Raw genomic sequence first — 26927 nt, 5'->3', positions numbered from 1 at the left:
GTATCCAAATGGTATTGAGATCGATAGATGTGACGCACATGCACAGACCAACAAATGATTACAATTTCAGAAAAGTTGAATAATTTATTCCAGAGAAAGAACTTCACAAATTGAGAGTTAATAGTGCGTTGGTCCAACTCTGGCCCCTACACTAGCCGTTATTCGGCTTGTCATTGATTGACAGGGTTGTTTGATGTTCTCCTGAGGGATGTGGGTCACATACTATTCAATTGGTGCGTTAGATCGTCGAAATCCCGAGCTGGTTGTAGGGCCCTGTGCATAAAGGTCCAAACCTTCTCAACTGGGGCGAGTTTTGGCAATCTTGCTGGCCAAGGCAGGAGTTGGCATCACTCTCACCGTCTGCGGGCGGGCATATATTGCTCAAATATCATCCAGCATGGCTTGTCGTTAAGGGCAACAAAACAGGGCGTAGAATATCGTCGACGTACCGCTGTGCTGTGAAAATGCCGCGGATGACATCCAAAAGGGCCAGAAGGGTCCTGTTATAAAATGGGCACCCCAGACTGTCACTCATGGCGGTCGGGCCTTATGGCGGGCGAAAGTCACGTTGGTATCCCGCCTCCGTCGTCCGGGACGTCTCCAGATCCGCTTTGGCCTGGAATTCCATTGACCGGAGTAGAACTGTCTTCGGTTATGAGTCCCAGTTTGAAATGAGCCCCGGTGACCAGCAAAGAACGGAGACAGACACTGATATGACAGAACACCCTGAACGAAAACTTAATGAACAGATTTACTCAATATGCAAACCTTTGACAGTGGTTGGTTGGTTGTTTGGGGAAGGAGACCAGACACCGTGGTCATCGGTCTCACCGGATTAGGGAAGGATGGGGAAGGACGTCGGCCGTGCCCTTTCAGAGGAACCATTCCGGCATTTGCCTGGAGTGATTTAGAGAATTCACGGAAAACCCAAATCAGGATGGCCGGACGCGGCATTGAACCATCGTCCTCCCGAATGCGAGTCCAGTGTCTAACCACTGCGCCACCTCGCTCGGTGACAGTGTTTTAACAGAATAAATTCAGTTTGACCTTTTACCATATCCTGCATGAAAACTTGTGTAATTTGACATTATATGTTCGATTACCATTGAATGTAAGCTCGAACTGACAACCTCATTATCTGACAGACAAAGGACTTGCATTAAGGCGTTTAACTTCCCCAAAGTATGATTCATGCAATTAACATCAGTTCTACGTTTTATATATGCTCATATTTTACAATTTTATACTTTTTACATGTTTAGCCCTTAACATACTAATTATCCAAATATGGTCTATTACATGTACACTCCTGGAAATGGAAAAAAGAACACATTGACACCGGTGTGTCAGACCCACCATACTTGCTCTGAACACTGCGAGAGGGCTGTACAAGCAATGATCACACGCACGGCACAGCGGACACACCAGGAACCGCGGTGTTGGCCGTCGAATGGCGCTAGCTGCGCAGCATTTGTGCACCGCCGCCGTCAGTGTCAGCCAGTTTGCCGTGGCATACGGAGCTCCATCGCAGTCTTTAACACTGGTACCATGCCGCGACAGCGTGGACGTGAACCGTATGTGCAGTTGACGGGCTTTGAGCGAGGGCTTTTAGTGGGCATGCGGGAGGCCGGGTGGACGTACCGCCGAATTGCTCAACACGTGGGGCGTGAGGTCTCCACAGTACATCGATGTTGTCGCCAGTGGTCGGCGGAAGGTGCACGTGCCCGTCGACCTGGGACCGGACCGCAGCGACGCACGGATGCACGCCAAGACCGTAGGATCCTACGCAGTGCCGTAGGGGACCGCACCGCCACTTCCCAGCGAATTAGGGACACTGTTGCTCCTGGGGTATCGGCGAGGACCATTCGCTACCGTCTCCATGAAGCTGGGCTACGGTCCCGCACACCGTTTGGCTGTCTTCCACTCACGCCCCAACATCGTGCAGCCCGCCTCCAGTGGTGTTGCGACAGGCGTGAATGGAGGGATGAATGAAGACGTGTTGTCTTCAGCGATGAGAGTCGATTCTGCCTTGGTGCCAATGATGGTCGTATGCGTGTTTGGCGCCGTGCAGGTGAGCGCCACAATCAGGACTGCATACGACCGAGGCACACAGGGCCAACACCCGGGATCATGGTGTGAGGAGCGATCTCCTACACTGCCGTACACCTCTGGTGATCGTCGAGGGGACACTGAATAGTGCACGGTACATCCAAACCGTCATCGAACCCATCGTTCTACCATTCCTAGACAGGCAAGGGAACTTGCTGTTCCAACAGGACAATGCACGTCCGCATGTATCCCGTGCCACCCAACGTGCTCTAGAAGGTGTAAGTCAACTACCCTGGCCAGCAAGATCTCCGGATCTGTCCCCCATTGAGCATGTTTGGGACTGGATGAAGCGTCGTCTCACGCGGTCTGCACGTCCAGCACGAACGCTGGTCCAACTGAGGCGCCAGGTGGAAATGGCATGGCAAGCCGTTCCACAGGACTACATCCAGCATCTCTACGATCGTCTCCATGGGAGAATAGCAGCCTGCATTGCTGCGAAAGGTGGATATACACTGTACTAGTGCCGACATTGTGCATGCTCTGTTGCCTGTGTCTATGTGCCTGTGGTTCTGTCAGTGTGATCATGTGATGTATCTGACCCCAGGAATGTGTCAATAAAGTTTCTTCTTCCTGGGACAATGAATTCACGGTGTTCTTACTTCAATTTCCAGGAGTGTATAAATGATATCACAGATGCATATAAATATGATCTCAGAAACAACAAAAGATAAATAGACTCCTTCGCTTATTCGTCAGTTCCATGTTTACATTACATGACGGTTATGTCAAATGTGACCACGAAATGTCACTCGTCGTTGTCGTGTGACCAGGGACTCCCGTTTGACGTCACTTCGGCGACTTGCGCGTCGTTGGGGAAGAGATGATGATGATTAGGACAACACAACACTCAGCCCCTGAGTGGAGAAAATCTCCGACCCAGCCGGGAATCGAATCCGAGTCCTTAGGATTGACAATCTGTCGCGCTGATCATTTTTTGTTTTCTCTTTTGTTGGATCTTTGGGTTTGTTCGTTGCGGACGTCACAAGACATCCTTTAAAGTTCGCTTGTTGATCCTTCCACTCAGTATTTTATTACAGAGGGCAACCAGCTCTCTGACCGAACACGCTGAGCTACCGTGCCGGCAAAATCGTGAAACTGACAAGGGATCGAACCCAAGATCTTTGTGTTCATAGTCTTGCTCTTTGCCACTTTGCCACCATGTAGCCGAAAAATCTGATTCGTTGCATTTGTATGGGGCGGACGTCCCAGGACACCCGTTCAAGTTCACTCAGGTTTTTTTCTCTTTTTTTTTCTTTTTTAAATTGGGCAGAGAACCCTCAGACGGAATACGCTGAGCTAACGTGCCGGCTTCGCCGGGTGCAAGTCTTTCGATTTGACGCCACTTCGGCGACTTCCATGTCGATAGGGAAGATAGGGAGATGAGGACAACACAACACCCAGTCCCTGAGTGAGGAAAATCTCCGACCCAGCCGGGAATCGAACACGGGTCTTTAGGATTGACATTCTGTCGCAACATACAATTGTTTGCTGTACACTGTATCAGATGCCACTGACGACGAGTTTTACATCCGAATACCGATTTGGATAATAAACATTTTAAGTACAGCTAATGGTATTTAGAAAACGTCCTTTAAAAGCCATTTGAAAGCTGCTGTGCACCAAGAATTCATGATTTTACTCCGGGATTCTGTCAATAACGAAGCTGGTGCGATTAGAATGTCCAACAACAGCTGTAACCAGGACAACGGCTACGCCCTTAGTGGTGCTAGGAAACGGGTGCTCGATGACGAAAGGCTTCAGCCAAAGAAACTGCGTTATCAACCATCAATACGGAATCAGGGTGGCTACTAGTGTCCCTCCACCAGAGACACAGACGTAATGTCAGGTAGCATTCGGGACTTGAGTGACCTTGTGACACTCCATAACATAATTCGCCCAAATAAATACTACAGTACGACACGGCCTTTTAGTACCCCAGCTATGCTCTCGACGATGATGACAAAGAAAGTCGCTGACGCTACAAGAAAACCGAGAAATATTTACCCAAGAATGTACTCATATCGGTTAAGGATTTTTTCCCCAAGCGAATGCTTTCAAGAGCCTGAAAGGTTGTGGAGTGCCTTGGCATATACCAAGACAGTATAGAAAATGTCAGCTCTGGTTTGGGTTTCCCCTTGCCAGAGACGGATCATCATCAAGGATCCCCGAGCTTTCGCTCATCCTCCCTTCAAGTACACCCCATGTATCCACTACCCTACTCCGTCACCAGGAAGGCAACCAGCTTGGAAAAACTAGCCTCTTGATGACCGAACGGACCTTCCAATTGAAGAGCGCCTTTGGCCATCCTGTTGGATGTCCACGGGGGACCACGTGGAGGTGGCGCTGCCACTGCAGAGGGCGACCCTTTCGTCAGCAGCATAGCATTAGCTTACAGCATGTTCGTAATTAAGGAGGTACTCAGGGGGACAACCTTTAGTACCCAGGCTAGTCAGGCCCATAGGCTGTCGATCGCCAGTTGCCCGGCATCTCAGCCACTCCCTATCCATACGGCTGATTTTCTTGCCCTCCGACAGATCCTTCTCGTCACTGGTATCCCAGAGTCCATGTAGAGGCATCATGGGTGGTTCTTCTGTCCAGTAAATACCAAGAGAGTTTTAGCAGCTCGTAGCTCTTTGCCTAGTCTCACGATAAAATGCCGTCACAGAACAAATATAACTGTAACATAATAACGAAACGCCAAGCCGAAGTGAGCTGTACCTATCGTACATCTACATTCCCCTCCCTCCCATATCCTAGTGTTGTGTCAACTTGTAGCGGAAAACTGTGTTGGCTTCACAGTGTCTGTCAGCAGAAGTCAACAGGAAAAATATATTACGAGTATTTAACGGAGATCTCACAGGTACTGTCAGGAACAGAACATCAATATACGGGGTGCTCAGAAACAGCCTAAAAGACTTGTAAGCGTGTTGTACTGTAGGTTGCACAGAAAAATAATTGTTGAGAAAAAAAAATATCGATCCGTTTTACCGTTTCCGATTTAATTAAGGCGAAAATTCAAGCTGCCTGCCAGAGACAGTGTCGCGAAACGTGTTCTTTGTTCTGTTTCCTCAAGCCAAACAAACGTAGGTTTTGCTAATCTTGCTTAAATTTATCACTTCCGAACTGGTAACGGGCATTCGAACAAGTGGGAAATCACAGACCACAGAAGTATGTGCATTACCGCATTCTAGCGCGTGTAAGTGCTTGAATTAGCGCCCGCAACTACCTGATTGGCTAATGACAATGCTAATTAAATCAGAAATGGCACAAAGTAGTGAATTTTTTTCTTATAAATTATTTCTCAGCACAACCTACTCTGCAACTCACTTGCAAGCTTTTGAGACTGTTTCTGACCATCCTGTAGTAACGTAATATTGTGAGGTACATAATATTACAAAGCAAATTCTAATCTGGCCAATATTTATTTATTTATTTAACCTGGCAAGATTAGGGCCATCAGGCCCTCTCTTACATCGAACCAGGTATTCTACTTATTTTACATTCATGTGTTTTAGTAGGCATGTTAAACTACATCTAAAACAAAAAGTGAAATAAACAATTAGAAGGGTACACCTGGAAAAATACATTATTGAAGAGAAATATTTTAGATAGGAGTGCTGGCAGCAGGGAGTATGAGGGAGACTCATGGTGAAGGGAGGAGAAGAATAGAGAGACATGATGAAACATAATTAAGGAAATATAAAGGAAAAGAAGACTGCGTGGCTAATAGAGATAGATGAAGAGGAAGGCATCTCAGGAGCAAGATAGGAGACGCTAGCTTTGCTATTTGACAGATGAGAGGATTGGCCTTGTACATTAATTTTGTGGAAAACTTTATGAGGATGATAGTAGGAAATACTTCAACTTCTTCTTAAAAGCAACAGGAGATTGAATTTTCCTCAAGGTAAGGGGCAGTTTGTTCCAGAGGCGGACAGCGGCAACTGAGAAGGAGTTTGCAAAAGTTTTTGTTTTGTGAGTGGGCACAGTTAGGATACCAAATAAGAGTGACCTCGTGTTTCGATTATGATGGCATGACAGGTTTTTAATCTCTGAAGCAAGGTACTGGGGTGCTTGCGAGACGAGGAGTCGGTGAAGTAGACATAGCGTGTGGTACTCACGCAGTTTGTCCGGCCGCAGCCACCCTAGCTCGGAGTATGAAGCACTAACAGATATTAAATACAAAAATTAACGAATCCGAAACAATACAAAATTTCTTAACGCATCTTATGAAATAAGACCGTCAATAGTAAAATGTTGGCTTTTATTTATCTCTATTGATATACGTTACCTTGCTTACTAATAGGCTGTTTGTTTCTTATACATAACATTTTGAAGCAAGTTATACGACAGATTTTCAGGTGACAGTAAAAACATTCAGAGGTTACCTGACATTGATTTTGCTTATCTAAAATGTCACTGCAGACTGTTATTCAGTGTGCCACCCCACACGTTAAATAGTAATACTGCCGATTGCTCTTGTATACGTAACATATTGAAGAGTAGGTAGTACAGGATGGAGCTCGAAAGCAGAATAAAAGTTGCAGGGAAAGAAATTGAGAGGATAGTAATGAATGAGGCACAGGCAGCGGCGAATGACCGTAGCCTCAGTGAAGAGACAAATATGGAAATCCACCTTTAATCCTGACAGGTCGGTTTCATAAGCGACATTGGCTCTACCGATCAGGAATATTTCAGTTTGCGGGATAAAATTCTAAATGACACGTTAATCTGAGCGACGTAACGTAATTTTTTTGACGTAAAATTCTGGTTTTCTCCTGATCCATTATTTAGCAGGGCTGACGATGCGTTGTACGTGCTTCCCTACGTCAGCTATGTTAATCCCATTCTGATGAAAGTTTAATTAGTTGCTAATCCTCTTGTTGAAACATATATGTTGTAACCGTGTGAACGCATGTTTTGCACACAATCCAGTAGTGGGTACGTTTCACGTACAATAACATAAAATATATATTTCTATAACAAGCCTTTGATTTAAGCGGATTTTCATCTGTCGGCTGGCCGTTTCTATTCATAGCGCGAACTTCCTGGTGGTAGTTCACGCGGCACGCAGTTGATGGCGATCCGTCCGTTCTACAGTGTCGTTACCGTCGGTCACCTCCTTTCTGTTAATCGGGAACAGAGACTAAAAGTTGCAGCACATTTAACTTCATTTCTTCATTCTACACTCGTACATAACAACATAAACAACGACTACAGGAAAAAGAGAAAGTAAGTGGAGAACTCTTATTAGTTTCGCGACAAATGACAAAATATTTTGAAATTTTGTCACAAATAGTTCTGGATATACCTGCTGCTGGTCAGTGTACATGACGTGTTCTCCTTACCTTCAGACATTTACTGAATACTTATGTCTGTGAGGTTGGACAGAAACGAGTTCGGTTTATGAATATATATTGCCCTCCTGCTTGCCCATGGTTGTGAGTTATATTTTAACACTTCGCAAATACTTCAGCCTGGAATGTTAGACAAAGTCCCGCTGATATCAACACGCTGAATCACGGCATCATACAACGCTAATCGGAAGTATACTGATTCAGTCCTGGAGAATTGTTTTAGTTTTCTGGTTCGTTTTTAACAATGTGCCACATCAACCATTACATTCATAATCCTGCCAGGTCGGTTTCATGAGCGTCTGGGATATGTTTTATTAGATTCACCAGACCAATAACAAAATAAATGGAAATCGTGCTTTACTTTAGCCTCGTACAGTTTTGCGATGGTTTCATATTAGCGAAGTTGCTAAATTTCGGGCAAAATGTTTTTTTAACTGTAGCTCCGTAACTAAACATTTGCGGATCTACGTTTATATGAACTTTTTTCTTTAGTTTTACTTGTAGAACGTGGCGGAGGGTAAATTTTGGTATTGCAATCGATTGTCGGTGGAAAAATGAATTTTTTTCTGTAGGTTTTAGGTCGTGGCACATGACTTTATTCTGCATAATAATCTTTGTTACTCTGGTCGTTTTGAAAAACTACTTCAGACACGCGTTTGGGATATGTTTTATTAGATTCACCAGACCAATAACAAAATAAATGGAAATCGTGGCTTACTTTAGTCTCGTACAGTTTTGCGATGGCTTCATATTAGCGAAGTTGCTAAATTGCGGGCAAAATGTTTTTTTTAGCTGTAGCTCCGTAATTAAACATTTGCGGACGTATGTTTATATGAATTTTTTTTATTTGGTTACTTGTAGAATAACATATTAAAATATTTGCTTATCTTCGTGAGTCAGCCTGTATATCTTATTCTCGTGATCCGTGGAATGTGCTGTAAATCACTGCCATTTTAATCAGATGCAACCACTGTGTAGAGGCTGTCAATAGTTTAAGTGCCAGTTTCAAAACGCTGTAGTAAGAGAACCACTGTTCAGAATGACGTCAAATTTCAGCAGCATATCATTGACGCAGGGAATGGGGGCGGGGGGGGGGGGGGGGGAACATAATGGAACAATAATAACAACAACAAAAATAAAAACAAATTTGACCAATAGATGATGCTGTAAGCGTCAGAACACATATACCGACAGGCGCTCTGCACACGGGTATTTGGCTGCGCGGAGTGGCCGAGCGGTTAGAGGTGTCACGACACGAATAGCGCGACCCCTCCCACTGCAGGTTCGAGACCTCCCTCGGGCATGGTTGTGTGTGTTGTATTTAGCATAAGTTAGTTTAATGTAGTTTAGGTAGTGTGTAAGTCTAGGGACTGTTGACCTCAGCAGTTTAGTCCCTTAGGAATTCACACACATTTGAAATTTAAACGTCCGAAACGCCCAACATGTCTGCCACCGTGAAGGATCGTGCGCTGCTTTTAAAGCTCTTTAACAAGAAAGGCGACTATGCACCAGCAGCTCTGCAGAGCTTTAGGTCACTTAAGAGGATGAAAAAAGATATTAGTCCGGTGTCTGCTAAATGTCTGGAGAAAGTGATTACAAAATTCGGAAAGATAAGTTCTTCTGTATTGCAGTGAGGCAGAGGAAGGAAAGTGGCTGGTCCGACAGCCGTTAAAGATGTGACCACAGCGCTAAGGGAGTGGTCGAGCAGTAGTGACCAAACATGCGGTGCACTGTTAATTGCCCTAACGTTTGACATACCTGCGAGCACGACGCATTTCTATCCATACAAAATTAACTATGCTCAGGAGATGCTTCTTGCTGACCTGCCAGTAAGACAAACGATCGCTTTGGAGTTTTATTCTCGCATGTAAGTGGACAATGAATGGCTATTGAGCATCCTGTGTACAGACGAAGCCCATTTGCATCTCCAAGGACGTGTCCGTACGCAGATTAGCAGAATATGTGCAAAGGAAAATCCGCACGCACATCAAACGGCACCACTTCAGTCTGCAAAGGTGACTGTGTGGCGCGGGCTAACGGCATCGTTTGTCGTAGAACTGTATTTTTTGGAGGAGATGAGCCCTGCGGTTCCTGTTACCTGTAACGTCACTGGTAAAGGCTGTGAGAGTGTTTAGCGCACCACCGTCATTACAACCCTTCAACAGCGTGGGTGTGCCGAAAGGGTCATTTTTATGCAAGATGGTGCTTCTCCACACGTTGTACAGTTAAGCGGCTGCTGCGAAGGCATTTCAGAAGTGCTACAATTAACAGCCGTCATTTCCCTACAGCTTCATTTTAATCCGCGTGGCTTCTTACTGTCGAGTTATCTGAAAGATGTTGTGTTCAGAGTTCCAATTTCGAAGGTTCATGAACTGAAGGCACGCATTACGCAACTCATTCTGAACGTGGCCCCCAAGACACTCCGATCTGTTGGAGAACAGGCTCTTTCTCGATTTCGACTTGCAGCAAAAAACGGTGGACAGCTTATTGAATACGTGTTGCACCAGACTTACAACAATTACAAATCGACGTCATTTCGCTTTTTGCGCTGTGTTTGGCCTCGGAGCAATTAAAAACCGATTTTTCCCATCCGATGAGGTACTACGTTGCCATGGCGGGTGTGCTTACCTAACCAACAGAGTCAAAACTGTTGAATGGCGGACTTATGGAGTCATGCACATTAACGGTAATGATGGTGTAGTGTGCAGCTTAAACCATATCCGTCGTGTTGCAATTCATTTGTCATCTGCTGCCGACCCCTTTTACGTTAAGACGCTTACAGCGTCATCTCTTCGTAAAATTTTCGTTAAATGCTTTGTTCCATGACCTTTCCTCCTGTGTCAGTAATATGCTGTTCAAATTTTACGTCATTCTGAGCAGTTGTCTATAGCGTACTGAAACTGGAACTTTAATTCGAGACACCTTGTAAATGATACACCTGTCTATAAAGAAATAGCTATACCCCTTGGGTACTTATTACACACGGTACTTTAGTGAATTGTAAGCGTTGGAAATTTTCTCGATGACAAACTGAACGCCACTTCTGACACGGAGTTACCTGTTACGGAGAGAAAAACATCACTTTTGGCCCATTTCCAAAACAAGCACGAAATACTGGCACACAAGATTTCTAAATAAAGTGCAAAATAGTCTCATTCGAAGAAAACAAATACGACTGCAAATTTTGATAACTAAAGCAGCACAAACGTCATTGAAGTGATAACCACAACTAAGCGGGCGCCGCTATAATCAAATATGCGTGACATCACGCCTAGCAGCGATGTGAATTCTCCCAACACGAACACTGATCGCTTTTTGGTTTATAGACTGGCTATACCTCCACTGCTTATCAGATTCAAATGTTTTATGTGAACAGGCAAAACAACTTCAGCGAGCACGTGTTTAAATGTTGGAGCTATTGTCAGTTTACTGAATCAGTCATTAAGCAAGTGAGCTGTTTCCCAAGTGTAATAAGCTGTCAACATGTTTTGGACAACGTCAATGGCTGAAATACCGTTATCAACATTAAGGATACGAAAGGCATCACCTTAGCCTCAGTTCTGCCGACATCTGAAGTGACCTAAAGGCGTAAGTTAGCTCCTCCTGCAACTGAAGGTCATCTAGGTAATACGGAACTTCATATATTTCAACATAAGCAAAGCAATGCATAACAGCAGATTACTGTTCTAGACTTCAAAATGATCAGCCCTATTCAATTAGGCATATTCACACCCATCTTGGAATGAGGGAATCTGGAATGTGGCAGTAAGTGGCTACAGTCAGTGCATGTCAGTGCATGCCAGCAACTCCTGAATAGAAGATATTTCTGCAGTCTACCTGAAAGACAATTAATCGTGAGAGAAGTGCAACAGCTTTCTGGTCATTCATTAATTCAGCACCAAGCACGGTTTTCATGGTTTTACAAAACGTTGTCATCGATAGACAGCGGCAGGGTGCCCCATTTACCAATGCAATCCGTTTCCCACCAACACTACATTGGTCATTAACATCAAATTTCGGATTTTACACTTCTGAGTCACTGTTTACACAAAGACTCACTTGTCAACTGCAAATAAGTTCTCAGTAAACTAAAATTAATTTTTCGATACAAACTTGAGCTCAGAGAAGTTATTTTGCGTACTCAAAAGAACTGAACTGGATGTACTAGGGTGGTACAGCCAGTTTGTAAACTAAAAAGCGAGCTGTCCTCGTGGTGGAAGAAGTCGCCTTTCATGGAAGAACGCCTTTGTTGTCACACAGAATCAATTTGCACCCTAGCAGTGCACAACAGTGCGAAGAGATTTACGTAGGATCTGTCCTAGCGTTTCTTGCGTTAGTATTAATAGTAATCCATAGCTGTACTCCACGTAAACGCACTTTGTGGAAAATAAACAGTGACTCCCGAATAGCCAGTGATCTATAAGGCATAAGGATTACAGCCGAAGGGTCGGTATAACTTGGTGGAGCATACGACAATCGAGATCAAAATGCAGTCTTAGTTGCGAACGTTTTTATTTCCAAATTTTAAAGAGTTTCGCCTTTGGTAGGCATCTTCAGATTATCTACAATGCAAAAATTTACAAAAGATAAATATTAGGAAACATCTTGATTCCATGTTTTGCAAAAACGTACTCAACGGGAAAAGTTTTCATAAAACGTACAGAAGCTGGTCACGGCTCTTGCCGCCCATATAGCGATTACACGACGCGAATACATCGGCAAAATGCGATCGGGATATCAAAGAGCTGAAAATCACCAATGCCTGTCAAGTGAGCTCCTTAACAGAATCGGAATTCCAGAGCAGAACCGGAACGATGAAAAATAACAGCGAAAAAAAATTAAGACGAAATAAATATTCCTGAATTACAATCAAGAACAACTGCCAATATGAGAATTATAAGTAGATATCCTCGGTGTAGCAAAGCAGCTTAAATCACTTAATAAAGACTAGGCTTCGGGTCCAGATTGTATACCAGTCAGGTTCCTTTCAGAGTATGCTGATACAGTAGTTCACGGAAAGATTCGTACCTAAGGACTGGAATATTGCTCAGGCCACGCCAATACCCAAAAAAGGAAGTAGGAGTAATCCGCTGAATTACAGGCCCCTATCACTAACGTCGATTTGCAGTAGGGTTTTGGAACATATGTTGTATTTGAACATTGTGAAGTACCTCGAAGAAAACGATTTATTGACACGTAGTCAGTACGGATTCAGAAAATATCGTTCTTGTGAAACACAACTAGCACTTTATACTCATGAAGACATGAGCGTTATCGAAAGGGGATGTCAAATTGATTCCACATTTTTAGATTTCCAGAACTCTTTCGACACCGTTTTCACAAGCGTCTTGTAATCAAACTGCTTGCCTATGAAACATCGCCTCAGTTGTGCGACTGGATTCGTGATTTCCTGTCAGAAGTAACACCGGCGTTCCCCAAGGTAGTGTTATAGGCCCTCTGTTGTTCCTGATCTATATTAACGACGTAGGAAGACAATCTGAGTAACCGTCTTAGATTGTTGGCAGATGATGCTGTCATTTACCGTCTTGTTAAGTCATCAGACGACCATAACGACTTGCAAAATGAATTAGATAAGATATGTGTATTGTGCGAAAAGTGGCAACTAATCCCGAATAAAGAAAAGTGTGAAGTTATTCACATGAATACTAAAAGAAATCCCCCAAATTTCGATTACACTAGAACCCACACAAATATGAAGGCTGCAAATTCAGGGAAATACTTAGGGATTACAATTACAAATAACCTAAATTGGAACTATCACATAGGTAATGTTGTGGGAAGAGCAAACCAAAACCTGCGATTTATTGGCAGAACACTTAGAAAGTGCGACAGGTCTACTAAAGATACTGCTTGCACCACGCTTGTCTGCCATATTCTGTAGTAATGCTGTGCGAATCAGATGGGACTGACGGATGACATCGAAAAAGTACAAAGAAGGGCAGCTCGTTTTGTACTGTCGCAAAATAGGGGAGATAGTGCCACAGACATGATAAATGAATTGGAGTGGCAATCATTAAAACAAAGGCTTTTTACGTTGCGACGGGATCTTGTCATGAAATTTCAATCACCAGTTTTCTCCTCCGATTGCGAAAACATTCTGATGGCACCCACCTACATAAGGAGAAATGATCATCACGGTAAAATAAGAGAAATCTGAGGTCGCACAGAAAAATAAGTGCTCTTTTTTCTCGCGCACCGTTCGAGAGTGGAACGGTAGAGAGATAGCTTGAAGGTGATTCATTGAACCCTCTCCAATGCACTTTATTGTGAACAGCAGAGTAATCACGTAGATGTAGATGAACGTTTGATAAACTTTAAATAACTAGATTCGAAAAGGACGGCTAAGAAGACCGTGAAAAGTAATACCGAAAAATCCATTAACTCCCTTACTCGCAGCCTTGCGTATAGGACGCTGCACGTGCTAGGAACAGATGCACAGCAGACCCTCATGGAGCGGCTACGCTGGCGAACATAGGATGCGGAAAAGTATGGGCCTCGAGTTTAAGTAGTGCAGTAGACTCTGACAGATGGTCTCTAGCCCCTTTGCTGTGATGTATGCTGGTATCTCCTTTATTATTTGTTTTCTCTCTTATCTTTATGGCAGAATCTTAATTCTTGCTCTTATATTTTTTTATTATTCTTATGTTTCTTATTTTCATGAGGTATAATTACCTTATCGGACATATTCCAGTTAACTTTGCTCTTATTTTTAGGGCTGTCACTTTAGAAATTGCGTACATCGTGGTATATAAGGTTACGGTCCTGCGCAATGGTCAGTGTAATAGGCTAGCCAACGCTATGTGAGTCTGCTGTACTAGCTGCACTCGAGGTCCGATTACCATACTTTTCCGCATTCTACCCTCATGTTTATACATTAAGGATAATGCTGATACATGGTGAAACAACGCTCTGGTGGGCGGTTTGCGGTTTTAAATCACCTCGGGGTATGACCATGCAGCGCATTTGACCTGCGGTCGTCGCAAGGTGGCGCTGGCAGCAGTCCATATACGCAGAGGTGTGTTGGTGCATGTCAGAGTACGGTGCAGCGAGTAAGTGTGTAGACGTTTTCAAAGCTGCTAATGGTGACTGTGTGTTGAAAATGGCTCAAAGAACACATATTGATGACTTTATGAGGGGCAGAATACTAAGCCGATAGGAGGCTGGTCAAACACAGCAGGTCGCAGCACGGCCCCTCCGTGTTCCACAAAGTGTGATCTCAAGATTATGGCAACGATTCCAGCAGACAGTAAACGTGTCCTGGCGCTACAATACGGGACGTCCACAGTGTACAACACCACAAGAAAACGATATGTCATCATCAGTGCCCGCAGACGGCCACGGAGTACTGCAGGTAGCCTCTCTCGGAACGTCACCGCAGCCACTGGAACTGTTGTCTCCAGACACACAGTCGACAGACGACTCAACAGACATGTCTTATTCTCCCGGAGACCTGCAAGGTGCATTCCACTGACCTCTGGTCACAGGAGAGCCCGTAAAGCCTGGTGTCAAGAACACAGTACATGGTCATTGGAACAGTGGTCCCAGGTTATGTTCACGGACAAGTCCAGGGATACTCTGAACCGTGATTCTCGCCGGGTTTTCATCTGGCGTGAACCAGGAACTAGATACCAATCCCTAAATGTCTTTGAAAGGGACCTGTATGGAGGTGGGGTGGGATTATGATTGGTGCAAGTATACCCTTGCATGTCTTTGACAGAGGAACTGTAACAGGTCAGGTGTATCGGGACGTCATTTTGCACCAGTATGTCCGCCTTTTCAGGGATGTAGTGAGTCCCACCTTCCTCCTGATGCATGATAACACACTGCCCCACTGAGCTGCCATGGTGGAGGATTACATTGAATTAGAAGGTATCAGGCGAATTGAGTGCTCTGCCTCTTCTCCAGACCTAAGACCCACCGAACACGTCGGGGATGCTCTCGGTCGACGTATCGATGTAGGTCTTCAAACCCCTATAACACTTCAGGGGCCCCGACAGGCACTGGTGCAAGAATGGGAGCAGCTGTTCGACCACCTGGTCTACAGTATGCCAACCCGTCGTGCGGCCTGTGTATGTGTGCATGGCGATCATATCCCATATTGATGTCGGGGTACATGCGCAGGAGACAGTGGCGTTTTGTAGCACATGTGTTTCGGGACGGTTCTCTCAACTTATCACCAATACCGTGGACTTACAGATCTGTGTCGTGTGTGTTCCCTATGTGCCTTTGCTATTAGCGCCAGTTTTGTGTAGTGTCACGTTGTGTGGCACCACATTCTGCAGTTATCCTTAATTTATGAGCATGAGTGTATGTTCGTTAGCTGGGTCGCTCATAAGTGTTGTGGTCCCGCTCCATGAATCTCTGCTGTGGATCTGTTGCATTACGCGTGGCAACGAGGAAGGTAATTGAAGGATTTTTCGGTATATACTTTCACGGGCTCTTTAGCCGTTCTTTTTAAATCTAGTTACTTCCGTTTATCACACCTTAAAATTTTTTTGCTGCAATTTTTTATCGTACCGGTTCTTTTAAGGGACCTACATTACAAGCATTGGGGATTTTCAGCTTTTTGACCGTTTAATCCCATTTTGTTGAAGTATTCGCATCATGGAATCATTTTAAGGACGGCGTGCGCGGTAACCACTTTTCGTAAATTCGATGAAAACTTTTCCCGTACACTAAATTTCTGCACAAGATGCGATCAGGACGTTTTCTAATACTTATTTTTGTAATATTTTTGCATTGTAGATAATCTGAAGACGCTTAGCACAGGCAAATGCTTCTCCGAAATTTGAAAATAAAAATCACCGCAACCAAGACTGCATTTTTATCTGAAATTTTATGTTGGTGGCTTTATCAGCCGAAACGATGGAATGGAAGAAATTTTGCCCAGTGATTTCTTCTTGTGGCTTAGTGGGACAGACAGATTAGGGATAACCTGCTTGTTCTTCAGTTCGCAGACGTATACAGGAAGGAAATGCATGACAACAATCTGGCAACTTACCTTCCCTCGTGCTTCTACGCTCCCCTCCCTCTCCAACCTTACATCTCCTGAACAGAATTTCTCCCTTAATCGGCTCTACTTCATTTGGTTATGATACACACATTTACTGTTTGTTCTTAAACCACATCATTTAGCAATAAAGATTAATGTTGTACCCTTAAAATACTATTTCCAATAATCAACGATTTTTGCGTCCCCTGCAGCACGGGAAATATTTGTTCTACAGAGAAAGTGAACAATACATTTCTTGTAGTATATTTAATGCCGTGTAACTTTATACTAAGAAATATTTTACCTAGAAGACGCAATTCTCGAGATAGTATAGAAAAACAAGCTGAGGTTACTATTAAATACCCCCACCACCACCATGCTCACACTCCATTGATCAGGATTTTTTATGTGTTGTTGAGGACACCCACTCTTAGCACTATGCAAAAATTTGCGACTACAAGATTTTTCCCTCTAATCCACAGTTTTTGGTCATGATTGATAAACTTAACATTCCAGATTGGTTCTTAGGAAACTATTCCAAAAGAAACATTTGGCTTTTAGCCATAAAAATTAGTGCCAGTTTTATTGACTGTTATCTTTGTGAAGCGAGATTTTAAATGTCACTCAAAGCTGCACAGTAATTAAGCTGCACACCAAAGTTAATTACGCCTGCAAGTACAAGAGGAAGCTGGTGGCTGCAGAAATTTTAATTGCATGTTTTCATAGTTCTATATTTCACTTCATAATATAGCACATCTTCACTACAAACCAGTGATCTCTTCTCAACAGGTTATAGCAAAGACTATGATTAAAAGTAATATCGGTTCATTTGGTGCTATAGTGACAGTTCGGTACTTACCAGAGATTCTTCATCGATACAAGGAGACAGATAACGGCAGTAACAGTATCTGAAACAGAAAGGAAATAAATTTTTCGATGTTTTCCATGTATCGTTGTAAGTCAAACTCCTCACTCCGAAACAAGCTGATTTTACAAATGTGGGTCAGCAATACAGTAACGGGCAGTATCTAAAACATGTATCTTTATTTTAGGTGTACATGAACTCGTAATGCCAGAGCACACTTCTACTAAGAACGGAACAGTGGCTTGGATGAAAACAGGGACAGCGTCGTCAACATATCGACTAAAAAAGCGTGGTACAGTAGACAGGTAAGAAAATTTTATATTCCATGTTGTCTTTCGTTCGTTATTCTTGACATAACATGACCTAATCGGTCAAACGAATCAACAGTTGTTATGAGAAACATGCATTCTTCCTCAAAGAAGTGTAATGTGAAATCTACAAAAGTATCCCTTAACAAATTACCGAATGGACATTTTCTTTCAGACTTCCGTATTGAAATCTGACTTGTGAATGTGTTGCACAGTATATAATAATTAAGAAAATTATTCTATGTTTTGTTGTCATGTGATGTAATTATCCGAAAGTGTTAAATCGATACGTATTGTGGAAGTCAATGTATGTATGTATGTATGTATTTATGTATGTTTCACGTCGCTTCCTAAACCGCTGGATCGATTTCGACCAAACTTGGTACGCATAGGACTTACAGTCTGGAAAGAACCGTGGCGATAAGAACCACCTCCCTGTCAGAGCGGGTGGGTGGGGCTGAATAGAAGTGTATCTCAAAGCGTGCAAATACCCGACTGCACTCATCCAGTATTTGAGAATAAGAGTACTTAGTGTCTTGCAACAAACTTTACTCATAATTTAAATCTTTACGAGACTTTTCCTCACTCACAACTCACGCAAAATTATGAAAGAGAAAAAGTTTATAGCTTATTACATTTTCGCTGTTGATGCAATAAAACTGTCACATCAGGCATGACGTTTTCATTTCTCAGTTTTTATCTATTAAATCTATTCGCAACACATTTTCAAACAGTATTCACATATGCCACTGAATGTACCTGCAGATATACACTGAAGAACCAAATAAACTGGTACACCTGCCTAATATCGTGTAGGGCCCCCGTGTGCCCGCAGAAGTTCCGCAATACGACGTGGCAAGGACTCGAATTATGTCTGGAGTAGTGCTTAAGGGAACTTACACCATAAATCCTGCAGGGCTGTCCACAAATCCGTAAGAGTACGGTCTGAGATCCATTCGTAACAGCAAGGGATCCCAGATACACTCAATAATGTTCATGTCTGGGGAGTTTGGCGGCCAACGGAAGTTTTTAAACTAAGAAAACTGTTCCTGGAGCTAGTCTGTAGCAATTCTGGAGGTATGGGGTGTCGCATTGTCCTGCTGGAATTGCACGATTCTGTCGGGAGGCACACTGGACGTGACTGGTTGCAGGTGACCAGACGGGGTGCTTACGTACGTGTTACCTGTCAGAGTCGTATCTAGAGGTATCAGACGTCCCATATAACTGCAACTGCACACGTCCTACATCATTACACAGCTTCCACCAGCTTGAACAGTCCTCTGCTGACATGTCAGGGTACATGGATTCATGAGGTATTCTCGATACCTGTACACGTCCGTCTGCTCGTTACAATTTGAAACGAGACTCGTCCAACTAGGCAACATGTTTCCAGTAATCAATACTCCAATGTCGGTGTTGACGGGCTCAGGCGAGAAAAGGTTTGTGTCGTGCAGTCATCAAGAGTACACGAGTGGGCCTTCGGCTCCGAAAGCCCATATCGATGATGTTTCGTTGAATGGTTCGAACGCTGACGCTTGTTGAAGGCCCCGGAAGGGTTGCACTTCTGTCATGTTGACCAATTCTCTTCAGTCGTTCTTGGTCCCGTTTTTGCAGGATCTCTTTCCTACCGCAGCGATGTCGGAGATTTGATGTTTTAGCGGATTCCTGATATTCACGGTACACTCGTGAAATGGTAGTACATGGAAATCCCTACTACATGGCTACCTCGGAAGTGCTGTGTCCCATCGTTCTTGCGCCGACTCTAACACGACTTCAGACTTGCGTAAATCTTGATAACCTGCCATTGTAGCAGCAGTAACCGATGTAACAACTGCTCAAGGCACTTATTATCTTATATATGGATTGCCGACCGCAGTGCCGTATTCTGCTGTTTACATATCCCTTTATTTGAATACGCATGCCTATACCGGTTTATTTGGCACTTCACGTATATTGTTGTGCGGCAAGTAGGTCAGGACACATGACATCATAAGTACTGAGATGTGTGGAAGACTGACGCGTCATGCATGGCGTTTTAATTTATTATTTCTTTTCTAACAACTCTATTCGCAGCTCATTTCCAGTATAACTGGACTTGCAAAATTATATCATTGTTCGATACATAGTTCAAGAGGAATGACATCGTAAACATTCAGCTGCGCGAGAACCAAACTGTAGGGCGAAATTCGCTAGATAGAGCGTGTCCCAGGATGAATAGTCAGGGGTTAGGAACATGACTGGAATCATTATTCGTAGCAAAAATTTCCAATAAACATGGGCTCTAAAATACGTACCTTACGAGCTGCGAACACTTGTTTTTTCAATACTGCAGGCTCTTTGCTTCCCAAATTTTTAAAAGTGGTGGTCCATACCACCTCCTCCAAAAGTATTCAAAGATCTTGTAGTGGAAGAGATTAGTTTCCCGGCATTGAAGATGAAGAACAGCACTTAAGGTATGCATTTTACGATCCATTTTAGTACATTTTTTGGTTTGAATGATCATTCCTATCATAGCCTTGAATATTGACAATCCTTCCTGGGTCATCCTGTATACAGTTGAAGTATGTGTAGAAATATGAGTGAAATATGTTAATTATATGTGAAATGTAAGTGACAAATGCATATGTGGTCAAAGCCAAAAGCTCCTCCTAAACCCCTGGATCGATTTCACCCAAACTCGGAAATAAATACTGTGTGGGTAAGAACCACATATGGAGGTGGGGGTGATAATTTGGAGAGGGAAGCGGGAGGGTAAAAGCATGTACTAATGTGGGAGGGTAAAAGAGGGGACCAACAACATTACAGATCAATATCCTTCACAAGGTTTGCTGCAGAATTCGAGAGCATAGTCTGAATTCGAATATAATAAATTTTCTTGAGACCAGAAAGCTTATGTCCACGAATCAGCACGGCTGTAGAAAGCAAAGCTCATGCGAAACCCAGCTTGGTTTTTTTCTCACATGAAATACTGCGAACTATGGATGAAAGGCATCAGAGTGATTCCATATTTCTATATTTCCGAAAAGCGTTCGACTCGGTACCCCATGGCAGACTGTCAACGAAGGTACGAGCACACGAATAGGCTCCCAGATATGTGACGGGCTCGAAGGGTTCTCCAGCAATAGAACCCATTAGGTTGTCCTCGATGGCGAGTGTTCATCGTAGACAGGGGTAAAATCAGGAGTGTCCAGAGAAATGTGACAATACCATTGCTATTTCCTATATACATAAATGATCTGGCAGACAGGTTGAGCGGCAATCTACGGTTGTTCGCTGATGATGCTGTAGTGTACAGGAAGCGTCGAAGATAAGAAACTGTAGGTTGATACAAGATGACGCAGACAAAATTTGTAGTTGGTGTGATGAATGGCAACTGTCTCTCAACGTAGAAAAATGTTAGTTAATGCGGATGAGTAGGAAAAACAAATCCGCAATGTTCGGATAGAGCATTACTAGTGTCCCTCGTCACAGTCACGTCGTTTAAATACCTGGGCGTAACGTTGCGAAGCGACGATGTGAAGACGAACGTGCATACGAGGATTATGGTAAGGAAAGCGAAAGGTCGACTTCAGTTCATTGGGAGAATTTTAGAAAACTGTGCTTCACCTGCAAAGGAAGCCGCATATATGACGCTAGTGCGACCAATTCTTGAGTACTACTCGAGTGTTTGGGATCCGCACCAGGTCGGACTGAAAGAAGACATAGAAGCAATTCAGAGGCGAGCTGCTGGATTTGTTACCGTTAGGTTCGATCAGCATGCAACTATTAGTGATATACTTCGGGAGCTCAGGTGGGAATCCTTGGAGGGCAGAAGACAGTCATTTGAAGTAACACTGCTGAGAAAGTTCAGAGAACCAGCACTTGAAGCTGAGTGCAGAACGATCCTATTGCCGCCAGCATACATTTACCGTAGGAACTGCAAAAATAAGATACGAGAAATTAGGGCTCATACTGAGGCACGTAGACAGTCGTTTCTCCCTCGCTCAATCTGTGAGTGGAATAGGAAAGGAAATGAGTAGTATTCTCCGCCATGCAGTGGCTTTTGGAGAATATGTGTTAATGTAGATGTAGGTGGAGATGGTCAGACATAGAAAGGGAAGGCGGAGATAGGCTTAAAGAGAGGAGGGAGAAATGGGTAGAGAATGGGAAAAAGAAGAATTGGTAGAGAGGTGTGAGGAACCGAGCACGGAGGAGATGGACAGGGAGGAGGGGAAATGGAAAGTGAGGGAGAGGAGGAAATGGACAGTTGGGGTGGAGTAGGAAATGGACCAGAAGAGGCGAGGGAGGAGATGGACTGAGATATGGGAAGACAATGGCTGTTCGCGTCTGTAGCATACAATAAGCTACACGTGTCTCCTGGGTGGTGCTAAAGAACAGTCAGTTCGAGGTGGCCAAACAGTCATCGATCTTGATCGCTGATCTCTTGGCTAATTGTATACTGTATATCACAGATATGAGTCAAACCATTATGACTGGCCACAGAAAAAGGTTCTCTCAGAGCCAACAGACGAGGCACTTTGGGCCTCTCTTCAGGATTTGCCATATCATTATAGAGGGACTAAGCAGGACTAAATGCCAGGTACTAAGTAAGATTTTACGTGATGACATCATTAATCTCATTGCAGTTCAAGAAACTCACTTTGAAGACGAAGATCAACTTCAACGGAGAGGTATGAGTCTAGGCTACAACCTAGTTGGCACAACGTATCATCGTGCATATGGCGTGGCTACGTTCGTGCTATCATCGTTTGGAGATGTCCACTTGTGCTCGGCAACAGTGCATGGTGACATACATGAAGTTGTTGTCAAGATAGGAGATCTGTCAGTGAGCAATATGTAGAAACCACCAACCATTCCCTGTCCTCAAGATGTCCTGCTATACCTGCCAAACCGAGCAATATACGTGGAGGATTTTAATAGCCACCAACCTCTGTGGAAAGACAGAACAGCTGATGGAAATAGCTCTGCTTTTCTAACTCGGCAGAGAGTAACCACCTGTTCTTAGTTTTCGACTCAAAGGACCAAGAACATTTTGGTCAGCAGCTTGGAGAAAGGAATATAATCCAGATTTATGCTTTTTGACGACTGGCAATAACCATACACCCCTAAGAACTACAAGCTGTGTATTAACGGGCTTCCCTCATAGCCAACACGGCCCAGTCTTGATTGAAATTGGAATCAATATCCCACTAATAACAACTGTATAAAGCTCAAGGTGGAATTTCAGTGGGATATATACGTGGAAAAATTGGATAACAGCGAGTAATTATGACAGACTCATATGTGTAGTTAAAAGTGCAGCGAAATCTGCTGTCCCATGGGGTTTTTGTAAACAATATATACCAGGATGGGCAAAGAGTGCGAAAATAAGTATGAGAGATTCCTTGAGAGTGGAGACCCTGAGATTGCAGACGAGCTGCTGCACAGCCTAGACAACGCGCGGCGAGAGAAAGGGATTGAAATCGTTGAGTCGTTTGATATCAAGACATCTAGTAGACAGGCCTGATCTCGCCTCCGAAAACTAGGTGGAGCTAACAAACTACAACGTAAGTCAACAGATATTTCTGCAAATATGGTTTTAGATCACATACAGACAGTATCTAGAGCGCCAAAGGACAAGAAACATACAAAAATAATACGCCATGAACTTTGTGTTCTTAAGAAAAACAGCACACCTTTGGACCAGTATTCCTTGAAATTTACCACCAATGATGTCAGAGAAGCGCTGAAGAATGTCTAGGTGGGAAAGACACCTGGACTGGATGGAATACACTCAGAATTCCTCATTACATGTGGGGAATATGCCAAAAAATGACTTGCAGAATTATACTCAAATATCATGGCAACAGGGAAATACTACAGAAAATGAAGAACTCGAGGATCATTGCACAGCTTAAACCAGGAAAACTAAGCGAACAGCCGAAGAGTTATAGGCCAGTCGCATTGCTCATTGTCATATACAAGATGCTCGAGAGATTCCTGTATAACAGACTGAGCCCAAAAAAAGCTGGAATCAATTCCAGACGAACAATCACGACTTCGACCTAACAGAAGCTACACTCATCAAGTACGTTCCCTGACAATACATACAGAGACAGGCTACCAGAAACAGCAAGAAACATCAGTTGCATCCATAGACCTGAGCGTAGCCTATGACACTCTGGAGACAAGGCCTGCTGTACAAACTCTTAAAATAATCCCAAGCAGCAATATCATCAGACTCGTCGATAACATGCTTGTCGGAAGAGCTTTCAAGTGATTACTGGAGGCAAATGAGCTGAGCTCTACCAAAATTCTCAACAATCGGCTACCACAAGGCTCAATTCTTGCTCCATTGTTCTCCAATCTTTATACTTCTGAAATCCCAAACACACAATCTAAGAAGTTTGGCTATGCAGGCGATTGGGCTATAGCTGCGCAACATGAATCATTCGAGGCTACTGAGGACACCTTGTGCTCCGATTTTAAGCTGCTGAGCAGCTATTTCCGCAAATGGAGGCTGCAGCCGAATCCGACTAAGACTGAAGTATCATCTTTGAAGAGAAACGCCTTAGCCATAACAACTACCCTAGGAGTCACATTGTACAGGGCGCTCTCTTACAAGGAGCACCTGACAAAGACTGCAGATGAAATGAGGACAAGAAACAACATCATCTATAAACTGTGCGGCACCACTTGGGGCTCCACAGCAAGCATACTCCGCACATCAGCAGTTGGGCATGTCTACTTGATGGCAGAATACTGCGCTCCTGTGTGGATAAACAGCCCACATACAAGCAGGATTGATGTGATTCTAAATGACACAATGGGCATTATCAGTGGCACAATAAAATCTACGCTCACTGTGTGGCTGCAAACCCTGAGCCATATACCGCCCCTAAAATGCGGAGCAAAAACGCTCTTCTCAGTGAGTTCGACAAGATAATTAATAACCCACAGCTACCCATACACAGCGATATAGGTGACTTGGAGCGAGGAGACTTAAATCGAGAAGACCAGCAATACTCTCTGCTAAAGAGATGACGAACTACAATTTCGATATCGACAATCTGTGGAAACAACATTGGCAAGAACACTGCCCAACAAAATGCCAAAGTTTCATGACAGCTGAGAAACTGCCTGGCTTCAACCAGCCACGCAAAAAGTGTGGACAACTCTAAACCGCATTCATATTGACCACGGAAGATGTGCTGACGCCCTCTACTAATGGGGAAAGATACCAACACCAAATTGCGACTGCGGCGCTGAAAAACAAACAGTCTGACACATAGTGGAAGAATGCCCGGTTCGAGCCTACAAGGAAACCTTCAACGATTTCCTCGCTGCAACAGAGGAGGCAATTGATTATATTAAATGTCTTGATGTCAATCTATAATTAATTTATGTATAAAATGTATAAGGATTGTGATGTATGCCATACGATAAATAAATAAATGGTGAGGAGAAGATGGATAGGGAGAGGGTAGAACGAGATAGATAGAGGGGGACGAGGGGCCTTAGAGGGGGTTATGGTGCGATAATGGGGGAGGAGGAGATGGACTTAGAGGGAGTTTAGGAGGAAATATTGGGGAAGGAGGATGTGGACCAATAGAAGATTGGAATAAATACATACATGGGCAATGCTGGGCACTCAGTTAGTATTAAATAAAAAAGTTGAAAAAAAATTACCTACATCCTTTCCTCACCTCTTTGCTATGCGGTTTGGTTTGAGAATAAGAGATTGGGGGAGGGGTGGGAGCGCGAAGGGCGCATTTCAGGTTCACCATTATATATTATGTTTGTGCTATTCTAAGTTTTATTATCAATGGCAAATGAGCTGATAATATTCGTCGATTCTGAAGTTTATTTTTGTGGGGGTCCACATCCTCAGCATGTTTTAAGAATGAAATATGGTCCAAGTTAGCTGTATTCTTTTTATTTGCCTAGCAACTGACAAGTTGACACCGTAGGTCATTCTCAGACACATGTATATTACACACTATACAAGAATCAGAATCCACCAGACTCACTTTCTGGAATGACACACACACACACACACACACACACACACACACACACACACACACACACACACACACACACAAACATCTCTTAAGGCTAAAAAACACCTAATAGCTCAGTGTGTTGGTCTTCGAACAGTTACCGTACTTCAATAGTCAAACAAGGACACCACAATACCTTCACATTTTGGAAGGATCTATTTAGTCGGCTTCGTACAACGTCAAACTTTCCAACATTTTTTCACCTCAAATTTGACGTTAACTGCCATCGCGTTAGTAGGTCACTATATGAGAAACGTTTCTCATTGAATGTGTCGTTAGGAGATCTAGCTGATCGTCTCATTGAGCTGGACGTTCTTCCGAGAACACTTGATGGACGAAAGTATCTTCGGTTCCTGTACCGTGATAATCTATATTGCTAGAGGGTGTTCCCCTTACGCAACAACTGGGAACATGGTACATGCATTATCGGGCGATGGTACGTTTTGCTGCTGATGTAAGACATCTAACGCGCCGGTAAGGTGAACTGATCGAGCGAAGCCTTTACCTTGGCTTCCAAGATCACATAGCCATGTCCTCTGGATTTTTCTATATGGGCTCATCTCAGAGGTAAACTGCACACCACTCCCGCTGATATGGTTGAGGATCTGGAGCAGCGAGCTGCACAGTCTTGCCATGCTTTACGATATGTTCCGTGGCGAGCGACGAGTGCAGTGTCAATCCAAATGGGAGACTGACGCCCACAACAGAGCATTTAGCAAGTAGGAGCTCGAGACGAGTTTACAGCAAATTTTAACATATTGTGAAGTGTCAGGTTTGATTCCATACCGACACAACTGTTCCAGCGACTGTATTCACTTCAAGAAGTAAAGGGTATAGCAATCAGTCACAGTGGTGTTTATTGCAGCATATCTAGATTTCGGTCACTGTGTCACCATCTTCAGAGCTAAAACATGTGAAGAAACAGTGACAGTAAGGTAATATGCATGCCTTATTAAATGTACAGTTGCATAAGCTTTAAATGTAAGTCAGTCATAACATACATACCAGTAACGTAATTTAAGGTCTTTAAAACACTTGTATATGCCTATAGTTCCAATTAGACTATTCATGTCAGAGGCAGAGTTCACACTGGGGCCACTTTTTACAGTTACAACGCAACTTGTACAATGTACGTCATACCAATCTACAGCGAATTCTTTACATGTATGATTCATTGACAACATGTAATAACTTTATCTTCCTTTCACAATTTGTATGTTTTATCGTTTTATTTAT

The 26927-nt window shown here is 43.6% G+C and overlaps 1 long non-coding RNA gene across 1 annotated transcript in view; it reads right to left on the bottom strand.

Moving 5' to 3' along the window:
* The window catches only part of LOC126282163 (uncharacterized), an 815713-nt gene that overhangs the window by 522103 nt on the left and 266683 nt on the right, over nucleotides 1-26927 (bottom strand). Inside the window, exon 2 of the long non-coding RNA XR_007551340.1 lies at nucleotides 17336-17384. This is a non-coding gene — a long non-coding RNA (uncharacterized LOC126282163). The remainder of the gene's footprint in view (nucleotides 1-17335; nucleotides 17385-26927) is intronic.

This window comes from Schistocerca gregaria, chromosome 7 (genome assembly GCF_023897955.1).
Source record: "Schistocerca gregaria isolate iqSchGreg1 chromosome 7, iqSchGreg1.2, whole genome shotgun sequence".
NCBI lineage: Eukaryota > Metazoa > Arthropoda > Insecta > Orthoptera > Acrididae > Schistocerca > Schistocerca gregaria.
The sequence above is the reverse complement of the archived record's forward strand: the minus strand, read 5'-3'. Positions and strand labels throughout refer to the sequence as shown.